The following is an 11,538-nucleotide window of genomic DNA, read 5'->3' as shown; positions in this document are numbered from 1 at the left end:
AAACATGGTCGGATGCAGTTCACGCGCGAGCACGGTTGGTTCAGTCTCGTCACATGATTTGCCTAGATGTGGGTGTGGTAGAACAATGAAGATGTGGGTTGCCAACACAGTGCAAAACCCCAACCGAAAGTTCTGGAAATGTCGAAGCGCTGGGGTGAGTTTGTATCTGTCAAAGCAAATTTTGATCTTTCTATATGCTAACTCAGGTGTAAATCATTTTGTGTAGACTGGGAATAGGTGTGAACTATTCCTATGGGATGATGAAATTGGTGAATTCAACAAAGGAGAAACTGTAATTCCTCCATTTTGTAACAAGTGTGATATGCTACAAATGAAATTGGAATCAGTGTCAAGCAAATTGGAGAAAGTGAAGATGAAGGTTGAAGTTCAGAAAAGAAAAAATATGCAGCTTAAGATAACACTTGTCTTGTGTTGTTTGATTGTTGGTTTTATTTACAATTTCATGTAATTTGTCTTTTGGTCAGTAAACTAATTTGGTTAGGGTTGAATGATGTAATTTTCAATGATGTGTAATATACTTGGAAACATGTTTATAATGGAAGGAGTTTGCTTATTCTGTCTAAAATTTGGAAAGAGTTTGCTGATTTTGTTAACAGTTTAATTTGGTTCAATAATATACATGAAGTAACACTACTGATATAAATGAAGTTTGAGGAACATGTATACATAATTGGTTTAATTTGGAAAACCACTTATAAGTAACACTACTGCATAATTGATTCATTACCAATAGCACAAATGTGCATAATTCAGAAAACCACTTATAAGTAATACTGCATAATTGATTCATTACCAATAGCACAAATGTGCATAATTCAGTCACTACAAAAAGCACAAATGTGCATAATTCAGTCACTACAAAAGCACCAAAGTGCATAATTAAGTCATTACAAAAAGCACCAAAGTGCATAATTAAGCCATTACAAAAAGCACCAAACTGTGCAAAAGACATAGTAAACTAATAACACCAAATTACAAGTCATTGATAGACTTCTTCTTTGGGGTCTTCATCAATTTCTTCTTAGGAGTAGTCTTCATCTTCTTTTGTGATGCATTGTTATCTTCTTCTTCTGTCAAGCATAATGGCTGTTCTGGTACAGACCCAGGGCCTGTGAAAGGTTTTGGTTTTTTAAACCAATTTTCTTTAATTCTCTCACTGACCCTCTTTCTCACTGGTTTCACTTGAGCCTTTCCTTTGTTTTTGGCACTGACTTCAGCTGGAGTTGGGTTGGCTTTAGTTGTGTTCACTTCACTTGGATTGACTTCATTTGGATTGACCTCATTTGGATGGACTTCACTTGGATTGACTTCATTTGGATTCACTTCATTTGTGTTGACCTCATTTGGATTGACCTCATTTGTGTTGACTGCACTAGCACATGGAGTGTCTACACTTGCAGTAGTAGCAGTTCTCAATTGCCCTTTTTTCTACAACATAATTAGATTATCAATATATAATTTACAGTAAATTGCAATATCAATATCCACTAATAACATACCTTTCTTTTCAAGGCACTTGGATTTTGCACCTTGCTCTTGCATGACTTAATATTATGCCCAATCTTGTCACATTTAGTGCACCTGTAAGACACACCGGGTAACCTCCTCCTAGCACCTTCCTCTCCAGTCTCCCTAATCCTCAATTTCCTTGGTCTACCAGGACCCTTTTTGAAGGTAGGAGGTAAGAGATCTTCACTTTCAATCACATTTATAGGACTAATAGGAAAACCATAGCATAAAGCATATTTTTCCCTGCTATAACATTCATGAACAAACATTTCTGGATTTTGATGTTTAAAGCCTAAGGCAGCAACAACATGCCTACAGGGAATACCAACTAGCTGCCAAAAGTTACATGAGCATGACCTTTTAGCTATGTCAACTATAAATTCTTGGCTGTTATAAGAATGTGTGACTTGAAATTTTTCCCCCATTGCCCAAGTTGGTAACCACTGACCACTCATAGCTACCTCAGTGTCATACCCCAAAATTTGCCCATACATTTTCTCCTATACAAATCTAAATTAATACATAAAGCTCTAAAACACACTCTCATATACAAGGCTCTAAAACTATGGTTTGGTTCATTCAAAGGAAATTCAGTGAATCAACGGCTCCAAGGCATCTCATATGGCTCAATATATCTCACACTATTTCTATGACAAGTATCAAAGCTCAATTCAGAGGAATGGTTACTCAATTGTTCAAAAAGTCAACAGTCGACTATCTTGACCTAAAAGTCAACTGTTGTCAAAGTAAAGTCAAAACTCCTGATTTTTTGTCAAGATCCTCATTTTGAAGTATCATTCACCATTTGATCAAGAATTGATCATGGTTCATCAAGGAAAGATCATAAATCAACAAAAGGGCGGATCGGCTCAAATTTGAAAAATACACAAGTGTCAATTCAAAGAATTTAGAGATTATTCACTAATGGACCCATGATCTTAAAAAAGACCATTAAATCGATTCATTTATTTTTAACCCTTATTTATATTTATTTTGATTTTTATTCAATTCAAAAATCAAGTAAGATAAATAAAATACAAAGGAAATGGATTAATGGACATGATTTTGGGCTTAATCAAATTAAGGCCCAAAGAATAATCCTTGAGGTCCATGTGCTAAGCCCCATTTATTTTATGATTTTATTTATTTTTGAATGGAAACTAAATAAAATAAAATCATAGATTAAATAAGAAAATGGGGATTACATGATCATGCTGAAAGGGCTGTAAACGTGAAAAAGCATGGAGGTCCAATTGGAAAGATTTGATATGGATTCCAAATCAAATATCAATCTCTTGATTTATAGAGATTTGGAAAATTTTGTTAAAACCTAATTGAAGGCATATATATACAAGGACCGAAACAGAAACAGAAGGGGATTTTGGCCGCAAGAGAACTCTGTAAAAAACTCAGAAAAACCGTGACATCCAAGTGAAGCATCAGTCGAAGTTTGAAGCGATTCAAAGGCTTTTGAAGGATCAACCGTGTTGTTGGAGTCTTGTTGATCGTATCCCAATCAGAATCAAAGCTTGCCGCACCCTGGATCGAAGCCTATTAACTCACGGTTTAGCCAATTTTCTTTAAATTCGATTATCATCATATAAGCATTATAAATATCAATTGATTGCATATTATGGTTTGTATCAATGTTTAGAACATGTCTGGATAGTTGGATTTGAGTTTTAACGCAGGTGTCATCGTGTGCCATGGCTAGGGTTTCGGTTTCTTGAAATTGGGAACCATGGATACAGGCCAAATTAACCCAAATTGATTGCATTTTCCTGTTCAGGGGCTCGATTAGGGTCGATCTGGGTTATCGTTTTGTGTTTGTTGATGAGTATTTGCAGGTTTCTGAATTGATTAGCTACAGCCACGCACATGAACCGTTGCCTAAAGGTTATATGTTTCTGGAAAAAGCATCGAGGAAGATGATGGGGAGGGCGCGCAGGTTCTGGTTTTAAAATTTCAACTATTCGCGTTTCATATATATGACTGCATGTTTGTTATGTTAACAGCAAGTTGAAAGTGGCGTAGTGGCAAGCGGAGTCACGTTAACATCATGGAGGGCAAGGGCGTGGGATCGATCCACACCCCTTGCAACTATTTTTCTCTATTTTTCTTTAAGAGCTTCCACTTGCAGATCAAGCGCGCACGCTCCCATGCAGGTCCATGGTACATCCCCACTCCAAACCTCATGATCATCTGCCAGCGTGATCCAACGAATGCCAAGGTGCAAGTACACCATAGACCATCACGGACGTGCCACACCAGATTATTAAGCTAAGTCTCCTTTTCTTTTTTATTCTTTTTTTTTGTTTTATTTTCTTTTCTCTTTTTTTATTTATTATTATATAACTTCTTTATTTATACATTATTAGTTGTTAAAATCTTTTAGAAAATATGTTCTTTTTAATTTTCTATCCTTTTTAATAAAACATAATCAAATTATTGTTAAATGGTTTTTTTAGTTAAATTAATCTACTTATATTGTTTGTTTAATTAATCGTAAATTTTTTATTAACTAATTAAAATATATTTAAAAGTCGCGCATTTAATCGAAATTTATTCTTTTTTTATTGATTTAATTAATTGGGTTGAAAAACCAATAATTAATTAAATCGATTATTTATTCTATTAATCATGATTAACTTGTGCCCTAATCAGGGTTTACGAAGATCGTACCTACACTGAAAAATACTCTCTTTGTTGTGCAGTATTCAGGGTTAGCAACAGAGTTTCTTCCGACTACGCGCCACGTCAAAAGAACGAAGCTAAGTTCTAAACCCTTCTTTTATTATTATTGTTATTTATTTCATGTAATTAGGGTTTAGTTTCCTCGTCAATAGAACTCCTCCTACACTTATATTTTTACAATTCTCTAATGATCAGGTTCAATACTACTTGAGGCTCGAGGCGAACCTTTACCCATCAACCTTCCAATCAAAGCTAAGTATTTAATTTATTTTATTTTAAAAGCCTATTTGGTTTCCTTTTGATTTTAGGGTTTGCCCTTATATTTCTGAACTGCCTATACACTCACGCCTTGATGTTTCTTCTTTCAGTTCTTAATGGTCAGAGTCAATGCTTCAGGCAAACCTTTGCCCACCAACCCTGTCAGGGCAAATGCCAAGCTAAGTACTCTTCATTCGTTTACTTTTAATTTCTTTATTCTTTTGTCTTTTATGGTTAATAAAGTTCGCCTTCGAACCGATAATGCACTCACTCTCTGTTTTCTGTCTCTTCTTTTTCCTTTCCAGGGTTTGTCAAATGCCAAAGCTACGTCGTTGGTAACCCTAAACCCTATTTTATTTTATGGCTTTTATTATTACTTGTGCCAAACCCTGTTGGGGATCCGCTGGTTTCACTTTCCCCTCCCCTTTATTGCTTTATATACTGCGTGGTTAGTAATTTAGGGAGTGCAAATTTAAACTGGATTAGAGTCACTAATTACAAGGTAAATAACTGAATTGAACCACATGATTGATGCACACACGCACTCTTTTGGGGTAACCTCTCTGTTGCCTTGTTGCCTGTTGCCTGTTGCCTTGTTGCCTGTTGCCTTGTTGCCTGTTGCCTTTGTGTTTTTTGCAGAATAAGCCATGTCCCTCGAATACGAGGATACCTCAGCCATGCTGCCCCGATAAATAAAGGTCATGCGACCCTAAATGATGCTGCCTTCGATACACAAATATGACCTCGACCCTCGGAAGTTGCCTACGGAAAAGGCTGAGGTATCCTCTGGTTGCCTACGAATAAGGCTTATTCTGATCCTTACCTTAGACTACCTGCCCTTCTATGGCATGGGACAGTCTTATGGCAAAGGATGTTTCGACGACCCTTCTACCTCCAAACGAAAGGTTTCCTGCCCTCTTATGGCAAGGACTGACCCTTTCATTCTGAAAGGCTAAAAAGAGACCTATCATCTGAGTTTAAGGTAATTGCCCCTAATTGCCTTGCCATGCTCTATTTTCTATATTCTTTCTCAAAATTCTTCAAAAACTGGCTACGCTCATTTACGAGCTAAAGTCCATTTTTTTTTCCTCTTTCATCTACATTTTCTGAAAACGAGCAAGCAAAGCAATTAAGAGCCCATGGAAAACCATGGATGCAAAGGGTGCCTTACACCTTCCCTTTGCATAAATTACCCCCCGAACTTAGATTTCTTTAAAAGGTTTTTTTCTGTTTCTTTTAGCCTTTCTGAATTTGTTTGGATAAAATAAAAGTCGGTGGCGACTCATGCTTGTCGCACGCTCGCGAAAAATGAACAGAGTCGCCACCAATATATTTATCCCATAAGGGAAAGGAATATCAGAAAACCTATCAAAGGAAGGAACAGGGTCTCGCGACCAGAGAATCAAGGTACGGGAGTCGGTTACGCAAGGGGAAGGTATTAGCACCCCTCGCGCCCATCGTACTCGATGGTATCCACCTATGTTTGTTTCTATCTAAAGGGTGTGTACTATGTCTATGTCTATATGCGAATGAATGCAAAAGAAATACGGGGAAAAGAAGGAATTATTTACAAGTGTGCTCGTTCAAGCCCCGCGACTTGATGCCTACGTATCCTTTTCAGGAATCAGAGCGCCGTAGTTCGGCTCCATAGTTTTGTTTTGTTTTTGTGTTTTTTAGTTGGGCGGCGTTAACGTTCGCGCTCTTGCACAAGGGGACAGCCTAGGATGCAATGGAGCGGAAATAACGGTGCCCTTAAGAAAGCGAGAGAAGAGAGAGAGTTTGAGTGTTTCGAGGAAATCCCTTAAGCAAGGGAAACTCGAGTTACTCTTTGGTTTGTATTTTTTAAAGGTTGGGAACTTACGCCTGAATGGAACCCTTAAGCAAGGGAGCTCCAAGCACTCGAACATCCCTTAAGCAAGGGAAGTTACAAGCTATCATTCCCTTTTTATTAGTCAAAGTATTTATTAGTCATTTTTTATGAGTTTTCTTGGTATTTTTTATGGGAATTTATTCAAGTATTTTTAGAGTGTTTTATGGTTGAAAAGGAAAAGAACTAGCCTAAGAAAACTAGCCTAAGTATGAAGGGAATTTCTACCTAATGTTATCATGGTTTCTACCTACGGTTAGGAATAAAAGACACATGAAAATAAGGCGCTAAGTAGAATATTGAAAATAGCATAAAAGCATGAAATCGAACAAGTCAAACATAGTACCAAAATGAATTAAAAAAATACTACTATTTTTATGGTTTTTTATGAAGGAAATGAGTTCAAAAGATTAATGTCAAAATTAACCTAAAATCTACTTATTTTTATGAGTTTTATGAAAAGAAATGAGTTAAAAAAACTATGATGATTAGTCTAAAATAAGAGGAAGAAAATTAGCAATTTTATTGTCTAAAGAATAATGGGAAAAATCTAAGAAGTAAACCTAAATTCTACTAGTTTTAAATGGAGCCAGGGGGGTGAAAGTTGAATTCATGGTGTCTGAATAGTAAAGGCGCAGGGCCCAAGTCTGGTGGCCCAACAACTTGTTTTATTGTAATCAGACAAAAACGAACGAGGTGTACGGGCCTACAAGGGTGTGGAAAGCGATATCTCGCTAGGCCCAACGCCTATGGTTTATGGATTCAGCAATGTAGATTTTTCATGACCTAATTCCTTATGGTCCATTAATCTACTAATTCATCACATTAAATCCACTTTATGAAATCCAATTAACCAGACATTATGTTGAATTAATTATAATAACCTCAATTAACGCAATTAATGACAATTAGAAAAAGTTTACTTAATTAATTAAAAAACGTGAATTGAAATCAAGAGAGGAAATAGGGTTTTCAGAGTGACCTTTGAAGTTCTGAAGAGCTTTTCCCCTTTTTCTTCGACGTGAACGGCGGAGGGTTCGTCTTCTCCAACCAAATCCTCTCAGTCCATCACCGCATGACAATCATACGCCTTCGCTCCCGCAAGTAAACGAGGACAAACACAAATCCTCGCGTATCAGCTTTGCATCTCATCTCTAACCTAACAACTACGCTAATTGCACGAATCGGAGAAGAGGTTGGGGACCTTTCGACCGGAGAGCCTCACGGTGCACCTTCGATTGCGACGAGAACGAATAGAGAACCAGGGATCCTTCAGGTAAATCTTGTTCGATCTTCTTCTTCGATATACCTTCCGCTCTTCTTCTTCTTTTTCGATTTGCTCTTCTTCCTTCGATTCGCTCTTCTTCTTTTTCTGTGTTTTGATCTATCGGTGAACTGTTGTATTGTTGTTGTTGCGTTGAGAGGAGGGTGAAGAGTATGAATATGAGAGATATACAAGAACGTGAATTCTGAGGTTTAGCTCTGTTGATCAGAGTTTCAGTGGTTGAAACTCTAACAACAATGGAACTGAGCTTTAGTGAAAGGGTGAGGGAAATGAAATAGAAGGAGTTGCAGAGAATTGGAGGGAGAGAGGTGGAAGATGAGTGTGGGAGAGTGATGAAGATGGAGAATGAGTGTGTGTGTCGCAGAGAGAGTTGAAGGTTCTGAATTGAGAGTGAAAATGGCGTGAGTTGGTGGAGAGTAGTTTATATAAGGAGAGCTGAAGATGAATTCGGTTAGAGGAGGTTGAATCGGTTAGAGGAGAGTGATTAGTAGCCCTGGGATGAGAGTTTTCTGTTATGGATTGGAGGGCTGAGATTGAATCAGTTAGATAGTTTTAATTCTGTTTTTCTGTTGGTGATGGTTAGAGATTGGGATGAAGTTTAGGTTAGATGTCATTTTTGAAATTGGAAAATGAGAGGGAAGGTTAGTTATGGCAGTTGGATTGGTTACAAATTGGTTAGGGCAGTTACAAGTTGGTTTGACCAATTAGATGCTAGTAAGAGGGAAATGTCAGTCAACAATTGATTAGTATAAAATGTTAGGTGTTATTACTGCTATATAAAAGCCGTTAATAGATTATTAGAACAATTAGTGCTGCTATGTAGGTGGCTATGATTGATAGAAATAGTTAGTTATAAAACTGTCACTGATATTAGGTGTGGTTATGTTCTGCAGGTTATTTTGATTCAAGTGAGCATGGAGCATTCATTTTGATATCAAACCTCGAGCATAAACACGAATTGGATTGTGTACGAGCGACTGTCGAACACATAGAGGTTCTCTGCGCTTTCTTTTGGAACATGATCAGTACGCATAAAGTAAGTAGCCTTTAGGGCATTTATGCTTAGACTGAGCTTTGTGGCAGACTTAACGTTGCTTCAGACCCATTGAACTTGAATTGAACCCAAACTGCTTAAAGGATCTCTGAATATAACTCAGTGGGGATGATGGTGATGGTAGCTATAACTTAGTTTACACTCCTCTTTTAGTTTGCTATTTGAATATGAATGTGGACATGGTATGACTGGAACTGTTAGTTTGTTAAATGGTGCAACAGGCTGTTGGTAAATTTGTGGTTTGAAATGTGTTAGTTAGGAACTGTTTTTGTGTTGCATGATTGTTAGAAATCTTTTATTGAATTTTCCAATGGATGGATGTGTGTTTATTCCTTGTACAGGTCTAGGATGTGGAGAAGTTTTATGGTATGAACATGGGTTAACCTCCTTGCTGCTGCTCAGGCGGAAGCAGCTCGTTCTGGTTTAGATGCGAATTGTTTGGCTATGCTGCAAGTTTGGTAAATTGAAATATGACTGCAAGCAGGTTGACAATTGTGTGAGTAATGCAAGGCTTTCCTTTGATGTGGAAGAAAGTGTGAGCTGTATGTTAATTCCACTGGTTTTACGCTTTGGTTCAGATGCTTGGAGTTCGGGCAGAGAAACAAGTCCATAGTCAAACTAGGATGTAGTTTTTTTTTGTGTAAAATCTTTTTGGTGATGTAATATGAAAGTTTTTTGTAATGGTTTATGACTTGTGCTCATTTGACTCATACAGTAGAATAGGACTTTTTGGATATGATTGAAAGTGTAATGTGAAAGAACTTTGTAAAAGGGCATTGAATGGTATATTCTTTTTGTATGATTTTTCTGTATTGGGTATTTGACTTTTGTAATTTGAATGTGGACCCTTTTGAATATTATGTAACATGAATTGAACTTGTGTATTGAAATTTGACGTGGTTATTTTGAATTGGAATTTGATAGTTTGAATCGAACGCTTGAATGATGATCGGTATTCACATGACTTGGGCTTGAAACTTGGATGATAATGAACATAAACGTAAAGATCTTGAATGAATGGTTGAATGAATTTGAATGGAATTGCACCAATGCCTAACAAATCTTTTTGATGAATAATCATGCACGTCTTAGTCTTGTAACTGGAATACCAAGCACTTTCGATTACTCCTCTCCTTTTTTATGCAAATCCATTTCAAGTCTTTAAGAATAAACTCAAGTCCACTCTAACTTGTATTGCAAGCAACAAGTAAAAATGATGAGAACCAAACTTCTCTGATCAAAATGAATCCACAAGTTCATCTCTCATGCCATGACTCACATCGGTATTTCAATCCACCATAACAATAGTGCATCAAAGAATCCTCGAGGAAGAAAGTATTGAAGCACATGAGAACACCTCAACATGAAATCCAACAAATCTCTGATGAATCGACAATTGTAGACACTGTGTAAGAACCATAGTCTTCTTGCCTCTGATGAATGTTCATGGAGGAAAACCTTGTAGCTTTAGGAGAAAGAAGTCCACCCGAACGACATACAAAGACCCTAGCTTCCAAGATCCTTGCTCCCACGCCTTTTTTAATGATTAATGATGCATGGTGTGTTATATGACCTAATGGAGGTATGCGGATGAATGCAATGCTTAAGCCAGTTAGAAATTAAAGGGTAGGACAAATTTGGGGTATGACAGCTGCCCCTATTTAATCGTCTTAAACCTGAAGGTGAGATTGGCGCTAGCCTTTCGAACATTCGAGGTAGAAGAAGATTAAATATCAAAGTACCAGAAATTTGTCCTGAAGAGAAGATGGTGTAAGTGTTATCCTTATTTTTTTTTTTGATATCTGCTGGGGAAAAAGAAATTTTTTTTTTTTGCTGGTGGAATGATTTATGGATGTTATGGTTGAATGAGGAAAGAGGATAATGACTTGCTGGGGATTGGGAATTGGTTTTATAGTAAGAAATTATGGATGAATGGTGGTTGTCAGGCGAGAACTGACTTCACCATAAAATATCAGACGAGGACTGAAAATGAAAGAAATGATTTGCCAGGGCGAGGACTGGACTTTGAAAAAGGGTTTGCCAAGGCGAGAATTGGACTTTGAAAAAGTTTGCCAGGGCGAGGACTGGACTTTGAAAAGGTTTGCCAGGGCGAGAACTGGACTTTGAAAAGGTTTGCCCGGGCGAGAACTGGACTTTGAAAAAGTTTGCCAGGGCGAGAACTGGACTTTGAAAAAGTTTGCCAGGGCGAAAACTGGACCTTGAAAAAGTTTGCCAGGGCGAGAACTGGACTTTGAAGAATGATTATCAGGACAGGAACTGGGTTTTGAAAGGTGATTACCAGGTATTGGCACCATGGTTTGAGGATATTTGTGATGTAGTAGCAGATATCAAATGGAGTTTGTAAGGACAACTTTTTCTGTGGGGATGTATCATCGTCTTGATTGAGTGTTGATTTGTATTATCTGGCTTATGCTTTGTATGCATGTTTGAATTTTTCTATGGCGTAATGATCCGCTTTGACGGATGTGCTACGCTTTTGAGGATGCAATGTTATATGCAGTGAACACTATATGCAGGATGCCAAGTAAAGGCATTAGTGAGGTAAACACCAGGGAGAATCCCTTAGTGTCAAGGACCATGTACAGATGCCAATAGATATTGGACTTTGACTTGCAAGATGCCCCTTCTGGTTGTTGGCTTGTAGAGTGTAGCATAACTTTTGACTTCTCACCATGTGCCACTACTTGGAGGATTTTCAGCTTGAGGAAATTCCCTCGATTCACCATGTTGGGGATGAGAAATCCAAATAAGGAGCTTTGATTAGGGGAGTAGAACGACTCCTAGGAGAAATAAACTCCTATGCTTGAGGAGAGACCAAAGTTCCAGGAG

The 11,538-nt window shown here is 37.6% G+C and overlaps 1 long non-coding RNA gene across 2 annotated transcripts; it reads left to right on the top strand.

Annotated features, from left to right (window-relative positions):
* Window positions 1–7,169: 7,169 nt before the first annotated feature.
* LOC131626253 (uncharacterized) lies at window positions 7,170–9,507 on the top strand. 2 transcript variants are annotated; one of them, XR_009291080.1, is made up of 3 exons: window positions 7,255–7,625; window positions 8,528–8,670; window positions 9,030–9,507. It is a non-coding gene; the product is annotated as an uncharacterized LOC131626253 (long non-coding RNA). The 2 variants fall into 2 exon arrangements; XR_009291079.1 differs by having other exon boundaries at window positions 7,170–7,625; window positions 8,528–9,507.
* Window positions 9,508–11,538: the final 2,031 nt, after the last annotated feature.

Source organism: Vicia villosa, unplaced genomic scaffold (genome assembly GCF_029867415.1).
Source record: "Vicia villosa cultivar HV-30 ecotype Madison, WI unplaced genomic scaffold, Vvil1.0 ctg.000278F_1_1, whole genome shotgun sequence".
NCBI lineage: Eukaryota > Viridiplantae > Streptophyta > Magnoliopsida > Fabales > Fabaceae > Vicia > Vicia villosa.
This window is presented reverse-complemented; position numbering and strand designations above follow the sequence as displayed.